Source organism: Electrophorus electricus, chromosome 3, assembly GCF_041902795.1.
Source record: "Electrophorus electricus isolate QZ-2024a chromosome 3, ASM4190279v1, whole genome shotgun sequence".
Lineage (NCBI taxonomy): Eukaryota > Metazoa > Chordata > Actinopteri > Gymnotiformes > Gymnotidae > Electrophorus > Electrophorus electricus.
Window position 1 is genome coordinate 15,267,602 of NC_137499.1, and position 22,010 is coordinate 15,289,611.

Here is a 22,010-nt window from a genome sequence, read left to right on the forward strand (position 1 = left end):
CAATTATAATGCGTGGAAACGTTGCCTCCTTGTGGTTAGAGGTGTAAAAACAGAGTTGCAATTACTTTCAAGGGTCAAACTAGAACCATGTTAAAACAACTTGTTTCTCCCCTGTATAAACTCTTTTCACTTGAAATATGTGTTTTCTTAGGATATTGTAAGTTATTCAGTTTGGTTAAAAACAATATTTCTTGCTCTGAAACAGTGTTTAAGGTGAATACAAAGCTGTTTCATAGTGTGAAAAAGGTAAAGAACAGAGTTTCAAAGTAAAGATTCTTCTTATAATGCAATCCCTTTTAGTCTAAAACACAATCTCTTCCCCTGAAACAGTGTTTAAGGGGAATACAGAGCTGTTTCATAGTGTGAAAACGGTAAAGAACAGAGTTTCAAAGTAAATATTCTTCTTATAATGCATTCCCTTTTAGTCTAAAACACAATGTCTTGCCCTGAAACAGTGTTTAAGGTGAATACAAAGCTGTTTCATAGTGTGAAAAAGGTAAAGAACAGAGTTTCAAAGTAAAGATTCTTCTTATAATGCATTCCCTTTTAGTCTAAAACACAATCCCTTGACCTGAAACAGTGTTTAAGGTGAATACAAAGCTGTTTCATAGTGTGAAAAAGGTAAAGAACAGAGTTTCAAAGTAAAGATTCTTCTTATAATGCAGTCTCTTTTTGTCTAAAACACAATCTCTTGCCCTGAAACAGTGTTTAAGTTGAATATAAAGCTGTTTCATAGTGTTAAAAAGGTAAAGAACAGAGTTTCAAAGTAAAGATTCTTCTTATAATGCATTCCGTTTTAGGCTAAAACACAATCTCTTGCCCTGAAACAGTGTTTAAGGTGAATACAAAGCTGTTTCATAGTGTGAAAAAGGTAAAGAACAGAGTTTCAAAGTAAAGATTCTTCTTATAATGCATTCCCTTTTAGTCTAAAACACAATGTCTTGCCCTGAAACAGTGTTTAAGGTGAATACAAAGCTGTTTCATAGTGTGAAAAAGGTAAAGAACAGAGTTTCAAAGTAAAGATTCTTCTTATAATGCATTCCCTTTTAGTCTAAAACACAATGTCTTGCCCTGAAACAGTGTTTAAGGTGAATACAAAGCTGTTTCATAGTGTGAAAAAGGTAAAGAACAGAGTTTCAAAGTAAAGATTCTTCTTATAATGCATTCCCTTTCAGTCTAAAACACAATCCCTTGACCTGAAACAGTGTTTAAGGTGAATACAAAGCTGTTTCATAGTGTGAAAAAGGTAAAGAACAGAGTTTCAAAGTAAAGATTCTTCCTATAATGCATTCCCTTTTAGTCTAAAACACAATGTCTTGCCCTGAAACAGTGTTTAAGGTGAATACAAAGCTGTTTCATAGTGTGAAAACGGTAAAGAACAGAGTTTCAAAGTAAAGATTCTTCTTATAATGCATTCCCTTTTAGTCTAAAACACAATCTCTTGCCCTGAAACAGTGTTTAAGGTGAATACAAAGCTGTTTCATAGTGTGAAAACGGTAAAGAACAGAGTTTCAAAGTAAAGATTCTTCTTATAATGCATTCCCTTTTAGTCTAAAACACAATCTCTTGCCCTGAAACAGTGTTTAAGGTGAATACAAAGCTGTTTCATAGTGTGAAAAAGGTAAAGAACAGAGTTTCAAAGTAAAGATTCTTCTTATAATGCATTCCCTTTTAGTCTAAAACACAATCTCTTGCCCTGAAACAGTGTTTAAGGTGAATACAAAGCTGTTTCATAGTGTGAAAAAGGTAAAGAACAGAGTTTCAAAGTAAAGATTCTTCTTATAATGCATTCCCTTTTAGTCTAAAACACAATGTCTTGCCCTGAAACAGTGTTTAAGGTGAATACAAAGCTGTTTCATAGTGTGAAAAAGGTAAAGAACAGAGTTTCAAAGTAAAGATTCTTCTTATAATGCATTCCCTTTTAGTCTAAAACACAATCTCTTGCCCTGAAACAGTGTTTAAGGTGAATACAAAGCTGTTTCATAGTGTGAAAAAGGTAAAGAACAGAGTTTCAAAGTAAAGATTCTTCTTATAATGCATTCCCTTTTAGTCTAAAACACAATCTCTTGCCCTGAAACAGTGTTTAAGCTATTCAATTTGGTTAAAAACAAGATGTCTTGCTCTGAAACAGTGTATAAGCTGATTACAATGCATAGAAGCCCTGTTTCTTTGTGGTTAGAGGTGTAGAAACAGAGTTGCAATTGCTTTAAATTGTCATATAACAAACAACTTGTTTCACCCCTGTATAAACTCGTGTCACTTGAAATATGTGTTTTCTTAGGATATTGTAAGTTATTCAGTTTGGTTAAAACCAATATTTCTTGCTCTGAAACTATGTATGAGCCAATTATAATGCGTGGAAACGTTGCCTCCTTGTGGTTAGAGGTGTAAAAACAGAGTTGCAATTACTTTCAAGGGTCAAACTAGAACCATGTTAAAACAACTTGTTTCTCCCCTGTATAAACTCTTTTCACTTGAAATATGTGTTTTCTTAGGATATTGTAAGTTCTTCAGTTTGGTTAAAAACAATATTTCTTGCTCTGAAACAGTGTTTAAGGTGAATACAAAGCTGTTTCATAGTGTGAAAACGGTAAAGAACAGATTTTCAAAGTAAAGATTCTTCTTATAATGCATTCCCTTTTAGTCTAAAACACAATCTCTTGCCCTGAAACAGTGTTTAAGGTGAATACAAAGCTGTTTCATAGTGTGAAAAAGGTAAAGAACAGAGTTTCAAAGAAAAGATTCTTCTTATAATGCATTCCCTTTTAGACTAAAACACAATGTCTTGCCCTGAAACAGTGTTTAAGGTGAATACAAAGACGTTTCATAGTGTGAAAAAGGTAAAGAACAGAGTTTCAAAGTAAAGATTCTTCTTATAATGCATTCCCTTTTAGTCTAAAACACAATGTCTTGCCCTGAAACAGTGTTTAAGGTGAATACAAAGCTGTTTCATAGTGTGAAAACGGTAAAGAACAGAGTTTCAAAGTAAAGATTCTTCTTATAATGCATTCCCTTTTAGTCTAAAACACAATGTCTTGCCCTGAAACAGTGTTTAAGGTGAATACAATGCTGTTTCATAGTGTGAAAAAGGTAAAGAACAGAGTTTCAAAGTAAAGATTCTTCTTATAATGCATTCCCTTTTAGTCTAAAACACAATCTCTTGCCCTGAAACAGTGTTTAAGGTGAATACAAAGCTGTTTCATAGTGTGAAAACGGTAAAGAACAGAGTTTCAAAGTAAAGATTCTTCTTATAATGCATTCCCTTTTAGTCTAAAACACAATCTCTTGCCCTGAAACAGTGTTTAAGGTGAATACAAAGCTGTTTCATAGTGTGAAAAAGGTAAAGAACAGAGTTTCAAAGTAAAGATTCTTCTTATAATGCATTCCCTTTTAGTCTAAAACACAATCTCTTGCCCTGAAACAGTGTTTAAGGTGAATACAAAGCTGTTTCATAGTGTGAAAAAGGTAAAGAACAGAGTTTCAAAGTAAAGATTCTTCTTATAATGCATTCCCTTTTAGTCTAAAACACAATGTCTTGCCCTGAAACAGTGTTTAAGGTGAATACAAAGCTGTTTCATAGTGTGAAAAAGGTAAAGAACAGAGTTTCAAAGTAAAGATTCTTCTTATAATGCATTCCCTTTTAGTCTAAAACACAATGTCTTGCCCTGAAACAGTGTTTAAGGTGAATACAAAGCTGTTTCATAGTGTGAAAAAGGTAAAGAACAGAGTTTCAAAGTAAAGATTCTTCTTATAATGCATTCCCTTTCAGTCTAAAACACAATCCCTTGACCTGAAACAGTGTTTAAGGTGAATACAAAGCTGTTTCATAGTGTGAAAAAGGTAAAGAACAGAGTTTCAAAGTAAAGATTCTTCCTATAATGCATTCCCTTTTAGTCTAAAACACAATGTCTTGCCCTGAAACAGTGTTTAAGGTGAATACAAAGCTGTTTCATAGTGTGAAAAAGGTAAAGAACAGAGTTTCAAAGTAAAGATTCTTCTTATAATGCAGTCTCTTTTTGTCTAAAACACAATCTCTTGCCCTGAAACAGTGTTTAAGTTGAATATAAAGCTGTTTCATAGTGTTAAAAAGGTAAAGAACAGAGTTTCAAAGTAAAGATTCTTCTTATAATGCATTCCCTTTTAGTCTAAAACACAATCTCTTGCCCTGAAACAGTGTTTAAGGTGAATACAAAGCTGTTTCATAGTGTGAAAAAGGTAAAGAACAGAGTTTCAAAGTAAAGATTCTTCTTATAATGCATTCCCTTTTAGTCTAAAACACAATGTCTTGCCCTGAAACAGTGTTTAAGGTGAATACAAAGCTGTTTCATAGTGTGAAAACGGTAAAGAACAGAGTTTCAAAGTAAAGATTCTTCTTATAATGCATTCCCTTTTAGTCTAAAACACAATCTCTTGCCCTGAAACAGTGTTTAAGGTGAATACAAAGCTGTTTCATAGTGTGAAAACGGTAAAGAACAGAGTTTCAAAGTAAAGATTCTTCTTATAATGCATTCCCTTTTAGTCTAAAACACAATCTCTTGCCCTGAAACAGTGTTTAAGGTGAATACAAAGCTGTTTCATAGTGTGAAAAAGGTAAAGAACAGAGTTTCAAAGTAAAGATTCTTCTTATAATGCATTCCCTTTTAGTCTAAAACACAATGTCTTGCCCTGAAACAGTGTTTAAGGTGAATACAAAGCTGTTTCATAGTGTGAAAAAGGTAAAGAACAGAGTTTCAAAGTAAAGATTCTTCTTATAATGCATTCCCTTTTAGTCTAAAACACAATGTCTTGCCCTGAAACAGTGTTTAAGGTGAATACAAAGCTGTTTCATAGTGTGAAAAAGGTAAAGAACAGAGTTTCAAAGTAAAGATTCTTCTTATAATGCATTCCCTTTTAGTCTAAAACACAATCTCTTGCCCTGAAACAGTGTTTAAGGTGAATACAAAGCTGTTTCATAGTGTGAAAAAGGTAAAGAACAGAGTTTCAAAGTAAAGATTCTTCTTATAATGCATTCCCTTTTAGTCTAAAACACAATCTCTTGCCCTGAAACAGTGTTTAAGCTATTCAATTTGGTTAAAAACAAGATGTCTTGCTCTGAAACAGTGTATAAGCTGATTACAATGCATAGAAGCCCTGTTTCTTTGTGGTTAGAGGTGTAGAAACAGAGTTGCAATTGCTTTAAATTGTCATATAACAAACAACTTGTTTCACCCCTGTATAAACTCGTGTCACTTGAAATATGTGTTTTCTTAGGATATTGTAAGTTATTCAGTTTGGTTAAAACCAATATTTCTTGCTCTGAAACTATGTATGAGCCAATTATAATGCGTGGAAACGTTGCCTCCTTGTGGTTAGAGGTGTAAAAACAGAGTTGCAATTACTTTCAAGGGTCAAACTAGAACCATGTTAAAACAACTTGTTTCTCCCCTGTATAAACTCTTTTCACTTGAAATATGTGTTTTCTTAGGATATTGTAAGTTGTTCAGTTTGGTTAAAAACAATATTTCTTGCTCTGAAACAGTGTTTAAGGTGAATACAAAGCTGTTTCATAGTGTGAAAACGGTAAAGAACAGATTTTCAAAGTAAAGATTCTTCTTATAATGCATTCCCTTTTAGTCTAAAACACAATCTCTTGCCCTGAAACAGTGTTTAAGGTGAATACAAAGCTGTTTCATAGTGTGAAAAAGGTAAAGAACAGAGTTTCAAAGTAAAGATTCTTCTTATAATGCATTCCCTTTTAGTCTAAAACACAATCTCTTGCCCTGAAACAGTGTTTAAGGTGAATACAAAGCTGTTTCATAGTGTGAAAAAGGTAAAGAACAGAGTTTCAAAGTAAAGATTCTTCTTATAATGCATTCCCTTTTAGTCTAAAACACAAACCCTTGCCCTGAAACAGTGTTTAAGGTGAATACAAAGACGTTTCATAGTGTGAAAAAGGTAAAGAACAGAGTTTCAAAGTAAAGATTCTTCTTATAATGCATTCCCTTTTAGTCTAAAACACAATGTCTTGCCCTGAAACAGTGTTTAAGGTGAATACAAAGCTGTTTCATAGTGTGAAAACGGTAAAGAACAGAGTTTCAAAGTAAAGATTCTTCTTATAATGCATTCCCTTTTAGTCTAAAACACAATGTCTTGCCCTGAAACAGTGTTTAAGGTGAATACAATGCTGTTTCATAGTGTGAAAAAGGTAAAGAACAGAGTTTCAAAGTAAAGATTCTTCTTATAATGCATTCCCTTTTAGTCTAAAACACAATCTCTTGCCCTGAAACAGTGTTTAAGGTGAATACAAAGCTGTTTCATAGTGTGAAAACGGTAAAGAACAGAGTTTCAAAGTAAAGATTCTTCTTATAATGCATTCCCTTTTAGTCTAAAACACAATCTCTTGCCCTGAAACAGTGTTTAAGGTGAATACAAAGCTGTTTCATAGTGTGAAAAAGGTAAAGAACAGAGTTTCAAAGTAAAGATTCTTCTTATAATGCATTCCCTTTTAGTCTAAAACACAATCTCTTGCCCTGAAACAGTGTTTAAGGTGAATACAAAGCTGTTTCATAGTGTGAAAAAGGTAAAGAACAGAGTTTCAAAGTAAAGATTCTTCTTATAATGCATTCCCTTTTAGTCTAAAACACAATGTCTTGCCCTGAAACAGTGTTTAAGGTGAATACAAAGCTGTTTCATAGTGTGAAAAAGGTAAAGAACAGTTTCAAAGTAAAGATTCTTCTTATAATGCATTCCCTTTTAGTCTAAAACACAATCCCTTGACCTGAAACAGTGTTTAAGGTGAATACAAAGCTGTTTCATAGTGTGAAAAAGGTAAAGAACAGAGTTTCAAAGTAAAGATTCTTCTTATAATGCATTCCCTTTTAGTCTAAAACACAATGTCTTGCCCTGAAACAGTGTTTAAGGTGAATACAAAGCTGTTTCATAGTGTGAAAAAGGTAAAGAACAGAGTTTCAAAGTAAAGATTCTTCTTATAATGCAGTCTCTTTTTGTCTAAAACACAATCTCTTGCCCTGAAACAGTGTTTAAGTTGAATATAAAGCTGTTTCATAGTGTTAAAAAGGTAAAGAACAGAGTTTCTAAGTAAAGATTCTTCTTATAATGCATTCCCTTTTAGTCTAAAACACAATCTCTTGCCTTGAAACAGTGTTTAAGGTGAATACAAAGCTGTTTCATAGTGTGAAAAAGGTAAAGAACAGAGTTTCAAAGTAAAGATTCTTCTTATAATGCATTCCCTTTTAGTCTAAAACACAATGTCTTGCCCTGAAACAGTGTTTAAGTTGAATATAAAGCTGTTTCATAGTGTTAAAAAGGTAAAGAACAGAGTTTCTAAGTAAAGATTCTTCTTATAATGCATTCCCTTTTAGTCTAAAACACAATGTCTTGCCCTGAAACAGTGTTTAAGGGGAATACAAAGCTGTTTCATAGTGTGAAAACGGTAAAGAACAGAGTTTCAAAGTAAAGATTCTTCTTATAATGCATTCCCTTTTAGTCTAAAACACAATCTCTTGCCCTGAAAAAGTGTTTAAGCTATTCAATTTGGTTAAAAACAAGATGTCTTGCTATGAAACAGTGTATAAGCTGATTACAATGCATAGAAGCCCTGTTTCTTTGTGGTTAGAGGTGTAGAAACAGAGTTGCAATTGCTTTAAATTGTCATATAACAAACAACTTGTTTCACCCCTGTATAAACTCGTGTCACTTGAAATATGTGTTTTCTTAGGATATTGTAAGTTATTCAGTTTGGTTAAAACCAATATTTCTTGCTCTGAAACTATGTATGAGCCAATTATAATGCATGGAAACGTTGCCTCCTTGTGGTTAGAGGTGTAAAAACAGAGTTGCAATTACTTTCAAGGGTCAAACTAGAACCATGTTAAAACAACTTGTTTCTCCCCTGTATAAACTCTTTTCACTTGAAATATGTGTTTTCTTAGGATATTATAAGTTGTTCAGTTTGGTTAAAAACAATATTTCTTGCTCTGAAACAGTGTTTAAGGTGAATACAAAGCTGTTTCATAGTGTTAAAAAGGTAAAGAACAGAGTTTCAAATTAAAGATTCTTCTTATAATGCATTCCCTTTTAGTCTAAAACACAATCTCTTGCCCTGAAACAGTGTTTAAGGTGAATACAAAGCTGTTTTATAGTGTAAAAAAGGTAAAGAACAGAGTTTCAAAGTAAAGATTCTTCTTATAATGCAGTCTCTTTTTGTCTAAAACACAATCTCTTGCCCTGAAACAGTGTTTAAGTTGAATATAAAGCTGTTTCATAGTGTTAAAAAGGTAAAGAACAGAGTTTCAAATTAAAGATTCTTCTTATAATGCATTCCCTTTTAGTCTAAAACACAATCTCTTGCCCTGAAACAGTGTTTAAGGTGAATACAAAGCTGTTTCATAGTGTGAAAAAGGTAAAGAACAGAGTTTCAAAGTAAAGATTCTTCTTATAATGCATTCCCTTTTAGTCTAAAACACAATGTCTTGCCCTGAAACAGTGTTTAAGGTGAATACAAAGCTGTTTCATAGTGTGAAAACGGTAAAGAACAGAGTTTCAAAGTAAAGATTCTTCTTATAATGCATTCCCTTTTAGTCTAAAACACAATGTCTTGCCCTGAAACAGTGTTTAAGGTGAATACAATGCTGTTTCATAGTGTGAAAAAGGTAAAGAACAGAGTTTCAAAGTAAAGATTCTTCTTATAATGCATTCCCTTTTAGTCTAAAACACAATCTCTTGCCCTGAAACAGTGTTTAAGGTGAATACAAAGCTGTTTCATAGTGTGAAAACGGTAAAGAACAGAGTTTCAAAGTAAAGATTCTTCTTATAATGCATTCCCTTTTAGTCTAAAACACAATCTCTTGCCCTGAAACAGTGTTTAAGGTGAATACAAAGCTGTTTCATAGTGTGAAAAAGGTAAAGAACAGAGTTTCAAAGTAAAGATTCTTCTTATAATGCATTCCCTTTTAGTCTAAAACACAATCTCTTGCCCTGAAACAGTGTTTAAGGTGAATACAAAGCTGTTTCATAGTGTGAAAAAGGTAAAGAACAGAGTTTCAAAGTAAAGATTCTTCTTATAATGCATTCCCTTTTAGTCTAAAACACAATGTCTTGCCCTGAAACAGTGTTTAAGGTGAATACAAAGCTGTTTCATAGTGTGAAAAAGGTAAAGAACAGTTTCAAAGTAAAGATTCTTCTTATAATGCATTCCCTTTTAGTCTAAAACACAATCCCTTGACCTGAAACAGTGTTTAAGGTGAATACAAAGCTGTTTCATAGTGTGAAAAAGGTAAAGAACAGAGTTTCAAAGTAAAGATTCTTCTTATAATGCATTCCCTTTTAGTCTAAAACACAATGTCTTGCCCTGAAACAGTGTTTAAGGTGAATACAAAGCTGTTTCATAGTGTGAAAAAGGTAAAGAACAGAGTTTCAAAGTAAAGATTCTTCTTATAATGCAGTCTCTTTTTGTCTAAAACACAATCTCTTGCCCTGAAACAGTGTTTAAGTTGAATATAAAGCTGTTTCATAGTGTTAAAAAGGTAAAGAACAGAGTTTCTAAGTAAAGATTCTTCTTATAATGCATTCCCTTTTAGTCTAAAACACAATCTCTTGCCTTGAAACAGTGTTTAAGGTGAATACAAAGCTGTTTCATAGTGTGAAAAAGGTAAAGAACAGAGTTTCAAAGTAAAGATTCTTCTTATAATGCATTCCCTTTTAGTCTAAAACACAATGTCTTGCCCTGAAACAGTGTTTAAGTTGAATATAAAGCTGTTTCATAGTGTTAAAAAGGTAAAGAACAGAGTTTCTAAGTAAAGATTCTTCTTATAATGCATTCCCTTTTAGTCTAAAACACAATGTCTTGCCCTGAAACAGTGTTTAAGGGGAATACAAAGCTGTTTCATAGTGTGAAAACGGTAAAGAACAGAGTTTCAAAGTAAAGATTCTTCTTATAATGCATTCCCTTTTAGTCTAAAACACAATCTCTTGCCCTGAAAAAGTGTTTAAGCTATTCAATTTGGTTAAAAACAAGATGTCTTGCTATGAAACAGTGTATAAGCTGATTACAATGCATAGAAGCCCTGTTTCTTTGTGGTTAGAGGTGTAGAAACAGAGTTGCAATTGCTTTAAATTGTCATATAACAAACAACTTGTTTCACCCCTGTATAAACTCGTGTCACTTGAAATATGTGTTTTCTTAGGATATTGTAAGTTATTCAGTTTGGTTAAAACCAATATTTCTTGCTCTGAAACTATGTATGAGCCAATTATAATGCATGGAAACGTTGCCTCCTTGTGGTTAGAGGTGTAAAAACAGAGTTGCAATTACTTTCAAGGGTCAAACTAGAACCATGTTAAAACAACTTGTTTCTCCCCTGTATAAACTCTTTTCACTTGAAATATGTGTTTTCTTAGGATATTGTAAGTTGTTCAGTTTGGTTAAAAACAATATTTCTTGCTCTGAAACAGTGTTTAAGGTGAATACAAAGCTGTTTCATAGTGTTAAAAAGGTAAAGAACAGAGTTTCAAAGTAAAGATTCTTCTTATAATGCATTCCCTTTTAGTCTAAAACACAATGTCTTGCCCTGAAACAGTGTTTAAGGTGAATACAAAGCTGTTTCATAGTGTGAAAAAGGTAAAGAACAGAGTTTCAAAGTAAAGATTCTTCTTATAATGCATTCCCTTTTAGTCTAAAACACAATGTCTTGCCCTGAAACAGTGTTTAAGGTGAATACAAAGCTGTTTCATAGTGTGAAAAAGGTAAAGAACAGAGTTTCAAAGTAAAGATTCTTCTTATAATGCATTCCCTTTTAGTCTAAAACACAATCCCTTGACCTGAAACAGTGTTTAAGGTGAATACAAAGCTGTTTCATAGTGTGAAAAAGGTAAAGAACAGAGTTTCAAAGTAAAGATTCTTCTTATAATGCATTCCCTTTTAGTCTAAAACACAATCTCTTGCCCTGAAACAGTGTTTAAGGTGAATACAAAGCTGTTTCATAGTGTGAAAAAGGTAAAGAACAGAGTTTCAAAGTAAAGATTCTTCTTATAATGCATTCCCTTTTAGTCTAAAACACAAACCCTTGCCCTGAAACAGTGTTTAAGGTGAATACAAAGACGTTTCATAGTGTGAAAAAGGTAAAGAACAGAGTTTCAAAGTAAAGATTCTTCTTATAATGCATTCCCTTTTAGTCTAAAACACAATGTCTTGCCCTGAAACAGTGTTTAAGGTGAATACAAAGCTGTTTCATAGTGTGAAAACGGTAAAGAACAGAGTTTCAAAGTAAAGATTCTTCTTATAATGCATTCCCTTTTAGTCTAAAACACAATGTCTTGCCCTGAAACAGTGTTTAAGGTGAATACAAAGCTGTTTCATAGTGTGAAAAAGGTAAAGAACAGAGTTTCAAAGTAAAGATTCTTCTTATAATGCATTCCCTTTTAGTCTAAAACACAATGTCTTGCCCTGAAACAGTGTTTAAGGTGAATACAAAGCTGTTTCATAGTGTGAAAAAGGTAAAGAACAGAGTTTCAAAGTAAAGATTCTTCTTATAATGCATTCCCTTTTAGTCTAAAACACAATCCCTTGACCTGAAACAGTGTTTAAGGTGAATACAAAGCTGTTTCATAGTGTGAAAAAGGTAAAGAACAGAGTTTCAAAGTAAAGATTCTTCTTATAATGCATTCCCTTTTAGTCTAAAACACAATCTCTTGCCCTGAAACAGTGTTTAAGGTGAATACAAAGCTGTTTCATAGTGTGAAAAAGGTAAAGAACAGAGTTTCAAAGTAAAGATTCTTCTTATAATGCATTCCCTTTTAGTCTAAAACACAAACCCTTGCCCTGAAACAGTGTTTAAGGTGAATACAAAGACGTTTCATAGTGTGAAAAAGGTAAAGAACAGAGTTTCAAAGTAAAGATTCTTCTTATAATGCATTCCCTTTTAGTCTAAAACACAATGTCTTGCCCTGAAACAGTGTTTAAGGTGAATACAAAGCTGTTTCATAGTGTGAAAACGGTAAAGAACAGAGTTTCAAAGTAAAGATTCTTCTTATAATGCATTCCCTTTTAGTCTAAAACACAATGTCTTGCCCTGAAACAGTGTTTAAGGTGAATACAATGCTGTTTCATAGTGTGAAAAAGGTAAAGAACAGAGTTTCAAAGTAAAGATTCTTCTTATAATGCATTCCCTTTTAGTCTAAAACACAATCTCTTGCCCTGAAACAGTGTTTAAGGTGAATACAAAGCTGTTTCATAGTGTGAAAACGGTAAAGAACAGAGTTTCAAAGTAAAGATTCTTCTTATAATGCATTCCCTTTTAGTCTAAAACACAATCTCTTGCCCTGAAACAGTGTTTAAGGTGAATACAAAGCTGTTTCATAGTGTGAAAAAGGTAAAGAACAGAGTTTCAAAGTAAAGATTCTTCTTATAATGCATTCCCTTTTAGTCTAAAACACAATCTCTTGCCCTGAAACAGTGTTTAAGGTGAATACAAAGCTGTTTCATAGTGTGAAAAAGGTAAAGAACAGAGTTTCAAAGTAAAGATTCTTCTTATAATGCATTCCCTTTTAGTCTAAAACACAATGTCTTGCCCTGAAACAGTGTTTAAGGTGAATACAAAGCTGTTTCATAGTGTGAAAAAGGTAAAGAACAGTTTCAAAGTAAAGATTCTTCTTATAATGCATTCCCTTTTAGTCTAAAACACAATCCCTTGACCTGAAACAGTGTTTAAGGTGAATACAAAGCTGTTTCATAGTGTGAAAAAGGTAAAGAACAGAGTTTCAAAGTAAAGATTCTTCTTATAATGCATTCCCTTTTAGTCTAAAACACAATGTCTTGCCCTGAAACAGTGTTTAAGTTGAATATAAAGCTGTTTCATAGTGTTAAAAAGGTAAAGAACAGAGTTTCTAAGTAAAGATTCTTCTTATAATGCATTCCCTTTTAGTCTAAAACACAATGTCTTGCCCTGAAACAGTGTTTAAGGGGAATACAAAGCTGTTTCATAGTGTGAAAACGGTAAAGAACAGAGTTTCAAAGTAAAGATTCTTCTTATAATGCATTCCCTTTTAGTCTAAAACACAATCTCTTGCCCTGAAAAAGTGTTTAAGCTATTCAATTTGGTTAAAAACAAGATGTCTTGCTATGAAACAGTGTATAAGCTGATTACAATGCATAGAAGCCCTGTTTCTTTGTGGTTAGAGGTGTAGAAACAGAGTTGCAATTGCTTTAAATTGTCATATAACAAACAACTTGTTTCACCCCTGTATAAACTCGTGTCACTTGAAATATGTGTTTTCTTAGGATATTGTAAGTTATTCAGTTTGGTTAAAACCAATATTTCTTGCTCTGAAACTATGTATGAGCCAATTATAATGCATGGAAACGTTGCCTCCTTGTGGTTAGAGGTGTAAAAACAGAGTTGCAATTACTTTCAAGGGTCAAACTAGAACCATGTTAAAACAACTTGTTTCTCCCCTGTATAAACTCTTTTCACTTGAAATATGTGTTTTCTTAGGATATTGTAAGTTGTTCAGTTTGGTTAAAAACAATATTTCTTGCTCTGAAACAGTGTTTAAGGTGAATACAAAGCTGTTTCATAGTGTTAAAAAGGTAAAGAACAGAGTTTCAAAGTAAAGATTCTTCTTATAATGCATTCCCTTTTAGTCTAAAACACAATGTCTTGCCCTGAAACAGTGTTTAAGGTGAATACAAAGCTGTTTCATAGTGTGAAAAAGGTAAAGAACAGAGTTTCAAAGTAAAGATTCTTCTTATAATGCATTCCCTTTTAGTCTAAAACACAATGTCTTGCCCTGAAACAGTGTTTAAGGTGAATACAAAGCTGTTTCATAGTGTGAAAAAGGTAAAGAACAGAGTTTCAAAGTAAAGATTCTTCTTATAATGCATTCCCTTTTAGTCTAAAACACAATCCCTTGACCTGAAACAGTGTTTAAGGTGAATACAAAGCTGTTTCATAGTGTGAAAAAGGTAAAGAACAGAGTTTCAAAGTAAAGATTCTTCTTATAATGCATTCCCTTTTAGTCTAAAACACAATCTCTTGCCCTGAAACAGTGTTTAAGGTGAATACAAAGCTGTTTCATAGTGTAAAAAAGGTAAAGAACAGAGTTTCAAAGTAAAGATTCTTCTTATAATGCAGTCTCTTTTTGTCTAAAACACAATCTCTTGCCCTGAAACAGTGTTTAAGTTGAATATAAAGCTGTTTTATAGTGTAAAAAAGGTAAAGAACAGAGTTTCAAAGTAAAGATTCTTCTTATAATGCAGTCTCTTTTTGTCTAAAACACAATCTCTTGCCCTGAAACAGTGTTTAAGTTGAATATAAAGCTGTTTCATAGTGTTAAAAAGGTAAAGAACAGAGTTTCAAATTAAAGATTCTTCTTATAATGCATTCCCTTTTAGTCTAAAACACAATCTCTTGCCCTGAAACAGTGTTTAAGGTGAATACAAAGCTGTTTCATAGTGTGAAAAAGGTAAAGAACAGAGTTTCAAAGTAAAGATTCTTCTTATAATGCATTCCCTTTTAGTCTAAAACACAATCTCTTGCCCTGAAACAGTGTTTAAGGTGAATACAAAGCTGTTTCATAGTGTGAAAACGGTAAAGAACAGAGTTTCAAAGTAAAGATTCTTCTTATAATGCATTCCCTTTTAGTCTAAAACACAATCTCTTGCCCTGAAACAGTGTTTAAGGTGAATACAAAGCTGTTTCATAGTGTGAAAAAGGTAAAGAACAGAGTTTCAAAGTAAAGATTCTTCTTATAATGCATTCCCTTTTAGTCTAAAACACAATCTCTTGCCCTGAAACAGTGTTTAAGGTGAATACAAAGCTGTTTCATAGTGTGAAAAAGGTAAAGAACAGAGTTTCAAAGTAAAGATTCTTCTTATAATGCATTCCCTTTTAGTCTAAAACACAATGTCTTGCCCTGAAACAGTGTTTAAGGTGAATACAAAGCTGTTTCATAGTGTGAAAAAGGTAAAGAACAGTTTCAAAGTAAAGATTCTTCTTATAATGCATTCCCTTTTAGTCTAAAACACAATCCCTTGACCTGAAACAGTGTTTAAGGTGAATACAAAGCTGTTTCATAGTGTGAAAAAGGTAAAGAACAGAGTTTCAAAGTAAAGATTCTTCTTATAATGCATTCCCTTTTAGTCTAAAACACAATGTCTTGCCCTGAAACAGTGTTTAAGGTGAATACAAAGCTGTTTCATAGTGTGAAAAAGGTAAAGAACAGAGTTTCAAAGTAAAGATTCTTCTTATAATGCAGTCTCTTTTTGTCTAAAACACAATCTCTTGCCCTGAAACAGTGTTTAAGTTGAATATAAAGCTGTTTCATAGTGTTAAAAAGGTAAAGAACAGAGTTTCTAAGTAAAGATTCTTCTTATAATGCATTCCCTTTTAGTCTAAAACACAATCTCTTGCCTTGAAACAGTGTTTAAGGTGAATACAAAGCTGTTTCATAGTGTGAAAAAGGTAAAGAACAGAGTTTCAAAGTAAAGATTCTTCTTATAATGCATTCCCTTTTAGTCTAAAACACAATGTCTTGCCCTGAAACAGTGTTTAAGTTGAATATAAAGCTGTTTCATAGTGTTAAAAAGGTAAAGAACAGAGTTTCTAAGTAAAGATTCTTCTTATAATGCATTCCCTTTTAGTCTAAAACACAATGTCTTGCCCTGAAACAGTGTTTAAGGGGAATACAAAGCTGTTTCATAGTGTGAAAACGGTAAAGAACAGAGTTTCAAAGTAAAGATTCTTCTTATAATGCATTCCCTTTTAGTCTAAAACACAATCTCTTGCCCTGAAAAAGTGTTTAAGCTATTCAATTTGGTTAAAAACAAGATGTCTTGCTATGAAACAGTGTATAAGCTGATTACAATGCATAGAAGCCCTGTTTCTTTGTGGTTAGAGGTGTAGAAACAGAGTTGCAATTGCTTTAAATTGTCATATAACAAACAACTTGTTTCACCCCTGTATAAACTCGTGTCACTTGAAATATGTGTTTTCTTAGGATATTGTAAGTTATTCAGTTTGGTTAAAACCAATATTTCTTGCTCTGAAACTATGTATGAGCCAATTATAATGCATGGAAACGTTGCCTCCTTGTGGTTAGAGGTGTAAAAACAGAGTTGCAATTACTTTCAAGGGTCAAACTAGAACCATGTTAAAACAACTTGTTTCTCCCCTGTATAAACTCTTTTCACTTGAAATATGTGTTTTCTTAGGATATTGTAAGTTGTTCAGTTTGGTTAAAAACAATATTTCTTGCTCTGAAACAGTGTTTAAGGTGAATACAAAGCTGTTTCATAGTGTTAAAAAGGTAAAGAACAGAGTTTCAAAGTAAAGATTCTTCTTATAATGCATTCCCTTTTAGTCTAAAACACAATGTCTTGCCCTGAAACAGTGTTTAAGGTGAATACAAAGCTGTTTCATAGTGTGAAAAAGGTAAAGAACAGAGTTTCAAAGTAAAGATTCTTCTTATAATGCATTCCCTTTTAGTCTAAAACACAATGTCTTGCCCTGAAACAGTGTTTAAGGTGAATACAAAGCTGTTTCATAGTGTGAAAAAGGTAAAGAACAGAGTTTCAAAGTAAAGATTCTTCTTATAATGCATTCCCTTTTAGTCTAAAACACAATCCCTTGACCTGAAACAGTGTTTAAGGTGAATACAAAGCTGTTTCATAGTGTGAAAAAGGTAAAGAACAGAGTTTCAAAGTAAAGATTCTTCTTATAATGCATTCCCTTTTAGTCTAAAACACAATCTCTTGCCCTGAAACAGTGTTTAAGGTGAATACAAAGCTGTTTCATAGTGTAAAAAAGGTAAAGAACAGAGTTTCAAAGTAAAGATTCTTCTTATAATGCAGTCTCTTTTTGTCTAAAACACAATCTCTTGCCCTGAAACAGTGTTTAAGTTGAATATAAAGCTGTTTTATAGTGTAAAAAAGGTAAAGAACAGAGTTTCAAAGTAAAGATTCTTCTTATAATGCAGTCTCTTTTTGTCTAAAACACAATCTCTTGCCCTGAAACAGTGTTTAAGTTGAATATAAAGCTGTTTCATAGTGTTAAAAAGGTAAAGAACAGAGTTTCAAATTAAAGATTCTTCTTATAATGCATTCCCTTTTAGTCTAAAACACAATCTCTTGCCCTGAAACAGTGTTTAAGGTGAATACAAAGCTGTTTCATAGTGTGAAAAAGGTAAAGAACAGAGTTTCAAAGTAAAGATTCTTCTTATAATGCATTCCCTTTTAGTCTAAAACACAATGTCTTGCCCTGAAACAGTGTTTAAGGTGAATACAAAGCTGTTTCATAGTGTGAAAAAGGTAAAGAACAGAGTTTCAAAGTAAAGATTCTTCTTATAATGCATTCCCTTTTAGTCTAAAACACAATCTCTTGCCCTGAAACAGTGTTTAAGGTGAATACAAAGCTGTTTCATAGTGTGAAAAAGGTAAAGAACAGAGTTTCAAAGTAAAGATTCTTCTTATAATGCATTCCCTTTTAGTCTAAAACACAATGTCTTGCCCTGAAACAGTGTTTAAGGTGAATACAAAGCTGTTTCATAGTGTGAAAACGGTAAAGAACAGAGTTTCAAAGTAAAGATTCTTCTTATAATGCATTCCCTTTTAGTCTAAAACACAATGTCTTGCCCTGAAACAGTGTTTAAGGTGAATACAAAGCTGTTTCATAGTGTGAAAAAGGTAAAGAACAGAGTTTCAAAGTAAAGATTCTTCTTATAATGCATTCCCTTTTAGTCTAAAGCACAATCTCTTGCCCTGAAACAGTGTTTAAGGTGAATACAAAGCTGTTTCATAGTGTGAAAAAGGTAAAGAACAGAGTTTCAAAGTAAAGATTCTTCTTATAATGCATTCCCTTTTAGTCTAAAACACAATGTCTTGCCCTGAAACAGTGTTTAAGGTGAATACAAAGCTGTTTCATAGTGTGAAAACGGTAAAGAACAGAGTTTCAAAGTAAAGATTCTTCTTATAATGCATTCCCTTTTAGTCTAAAACACAATGTCTTGCCCTGAAACAGTGTTTAAGGTGAATACAAAGCTGTTTCATAGTGTGAAAAAGGTAAAGAACAGAGTTTCAAAGTAAAGATTCTTCTTATAATGCATTCCCTTTTAGTCTAAAACACAATCTCTTGCCCTGAAACAGTGTTTAAGGTGAATACAAAGCTGTTTCATAGTGTGAAAAAGGTAAAGAACAGAGTTTCAAAGTAAAGATTCTTCTTATAATGCATTCCCTTTTAGTCTAAAACACAATCTCTTGCCCTGAAAAAGTGTTTAAGCTATTCAATTTGGTTAAAAACAAGATGTCTTGCTCTGAAACAGTGTATAAGCTGATTACAATGCATAGAAGCCCTGTTTCTTTGTGGTTAGAGGTGTAGAAACAGAGTTGCAATTGCTTTAAATTGTCATATAACAAACAACTTGTTTCACCCCTGTATAAACTCGTGTCACTTGAAATATGTGTTTTCTTAGGATATTGTAAGTTATTCAGTTTGGTTAAAACCAATATTTCTTGCTCTGAAACTATGTATGAGCCAATTATAATGCGTGGAAACGTTGCCTCCTTGTGGTTAGAGGTGTAAAAACAGAGTTGCAATTACTTTCAAGGGTCAAACTAGAACCATGTTAAAACAACTTGTTTCTCCCCTGTATAAACTCTTTTCACTTGAAATATGTGTTTTCTTAGGATATTGTAAGTTGTTCAGTTTGGTTAAAAACAATATTTCTTGCTCTGAAACAGTGTTTAAGGTGAATACAAAGCTGTTTCATAGTGTTAAAAAGGTAAAGAACAGAGTTTCAAAGTAAAGATTCTTCTTATAATGCATTCCCTTTTAGTCTAAAACACAATGTCTTGCCCTGAAACAGTGTTTAAGGTGAATACAAAGCTGTTTCATAGTGTGAAAAAGGTAAAGAACAGAGTTTCAAAGAAAAGATTCTTCTTATAATGCATTCCCTTTTAGTCTAAAACACAATGTCTTGCCCTGAAACAGTGTTTAAGGTGAATACAAAGCTGTTTCATAGTGTGAAAACGGTAAAGAACAGAGTTTCAAAGTAAAGATTCTTCTTATAATGCATTCCCTTTTAGTCTAAAACACAATGTCTTGCCCTGAAACAGTGTTTAAGGTGAATACAAAGCTGTTTCATAGTGTGAAAAAGGTAAAGAACAGAGTTTCAAAGTAAAGATTCTTCTTATAATGCATTCCCTTTTAGTCTAAAACACAATCTCTTGCCCTGAAACAGTGTTTAAGGTGAATACAAAGCTGTTTCATAGTGTGAAAAAGGTAAAGAACAGAGTTTCAAAGTAAAGATTCTTCTTATAATGCATTCCCTTTTAGTCTAAAACACAATCTCTTGCCCTGAAACAGTGTTTAAGGTGAATACAAAGCTGTTTCATAGTGTGAAAAAGGTAAAGAACAGAGTTTCAAAGTAAAGATTCTTCTTATAATGCATTCCCTTTTAGTCTAAAACACAATGTCTTGCCCTGAAACAGTGTTTAAGGTGAATACAAAGCTGTTTCATAGTGTGAAAAAGGTAAAGAACAGAGTTTCAAAGTAAAGATTCTTCTTATAATGCATTCCCTTTTAGTCTAAAACACAATCTCTTGCCCTGAAACAGTGTTTAAGGTGAATACAAAGCTGTTTCATAGTGTTAAAAAGGAAAAGAACAGAGTTTCAAAGTAAAGATTCTTCTTATAATGCATTCCCTTTTAGTCTAAAACACAATCTCTTGCCCTGAAACAGTGTTTAAGTTGAATACAAAGCTGTTTCATAGTGTGAAAAAGGTAAAGAACAGAGTTTCAAAGTAAAGATTCTTCTTATAATGCATTCCCTTTTAGTCTAAAACACAATCTCTTGCCCTGAAAAAGTGTTTAAGCTATTCAATTTGGTTAAAAACAAGATGTCTTGCTCTGAAACAGTGTATAAGCTGATTACAATGCATAGAAGCCCCGTTTCTTTGTGGTTAGAGGTGTAGAAACAGAGTTGCAATTGCTTTAAATTGTCATATAACAAACAACTTGTTTCACCCCTGTATAAACTCGTGTCACTTGAAATATGTGTTTTCTTAGGATATTGTAAGTTATTCAGTTTAGTTAAAACCAATATTTCTTGCTCTGAAACTATGTATGAGCCAATTATAATGCGTGGAAACGTTGCCTCCTTGTGGTTAGAGGTGTAAAAACAGAGTTGCAATTACTTTCAAGGGTCAAACTAGAACCATGTTAAAACAACTTGTTTCTCCCCTGTATAAACTCTTTTCACTTGAAATATGTGTTTTCTTAGGATATTGTAAGTTATTCAGTTTGGTTAAAAACAATATTTCTTGCTCTGAAACAGTGTTTAAGGTGAATACAAAGCTGTTTCATAGTGTGAAAAAGGTAAAGAACAGAGTTTCAAAGTAAAGATTCTTCTTATAATGCAATCCCTTTTAGTCTAAAACACAATCTCTTCCCCTGAAACAGTGTTTAAGGGGAATACAAAGCTGTTTCATAGTGTGAAAACGGTAAAGAACAGAGTTTCAAAGTAAAGATTCTTCTTATAATGCATTCCCTTTTAGTCTAAAACACAATGTCTTGCCCTGAAACAGTGTTTAAGGTGAATACAAAGCTGTTTCATAGTGTGAAAAAGGTAAAGAACAGAGTTTCAAAGTAAAGATTCTTCTTATAATGCATTCCCTTTTAGTCTAAAACACAATCCCTTGACCTGAAACAGTGTTTAAGGTGAATACAAAGCTGTTTCGTAGTGTGAAAAAGGTAAAGAACAGAGTTTCAAAGTAAAGATTCTTCTTATAATGCAGTCTATTTTTGTCTAAAACACAATCTCTTGCCCTGAAACAGTGTTTAAGTTGAATATAAAGCTGTTTCATAGTGTTAAAAAGGTAAAGAACAGAGTTTCAAAGTAAAGATTCTTCTTATAATGCATTCCCTTTTAGTCTAAAATACAATCTCTTGCCCTGAAACAGTGTTTAAGGTGAATACAAAGCTGTTTCATAGTGTGAAAACGGTAAAGAACAGATTTTCAAAGTAAAGATTCTTCTTATAATGCAGTCTCTTTTTGTCTAAAACACAATCTCTTGCCCTGAAACAGTGTTTAAGTTGAATATAAAGCTGTTTCATAGTGTTAAAAAGGTAAAGAACAGAGTTTCAAAGTAAAGATTCTTCTTATAATGCATTCCCTTTTAGTCTAAAACACAATCTCTTGCCCTGAAACAGTGTTTAAGGTGAATACAAAGCTGTTTCATAGTGTGAAAAAGGTAAAGAACAGAGTTTCAAAGTAAAGATTCTTCTTATAATGCATTCCCTTTTAGTCTAAAACACAATGTCTTGCCCTGAAACAGTGTTTAAGGTGAATACAAAGCTGTTTCATAGTGTGAAAACGGTAAAGAACAGAGTTTCAAAGTAAAGATTCTTCTTATAATGCATTCCCTTTTAGTCTAAAACACAATCTCTTGCCCTGAAACAGTGTTTAAGGTGAATACAAAGCTGTTTCATAGTGTGAAAACGGTAAAGAACAAAGTTTCAAAGTAAAGATTCTTCTTATAATGCATTCCCTTTTAGTCTAAAACACAATCTCTTGCCCTGAAACAGTGTTTAAGGTGAATACAAAGCTGTTTCATAGTGTGAAAAAGGTAAAGAACAGAGTTTCAAAGTAAAGATTCTTCTTATAATGCATTCCCTTTTAGTCTAAAACACAATGTCTTGCCCTGAAACAGTGTTTAAGGTGAATACAAAGCTGTTTCATAGTGTGAAAAAGGTAAAGAACAGAGTTTCAAAGTAAAGATTCTTCTTATAATGCATTCCCTTTTAGTCTAAAACACAATCTCTTGCCCTGAAACAGTGTTTAAGGTGAATACAAAGCTGTTTCATAGTGTGAAAAAGGTAAAGAACAGAGTTTCAAAGTAAAGATTCTTCTTATAATGCATTCCCTTTTAGTCTAAAACACAATGTCTTGCCCTGAAACAGTGTTTAAGGTGAATACAAAGCTGTTTCATAGTGTGAAAAAGGTAAAGAACAGTTTCAAAGT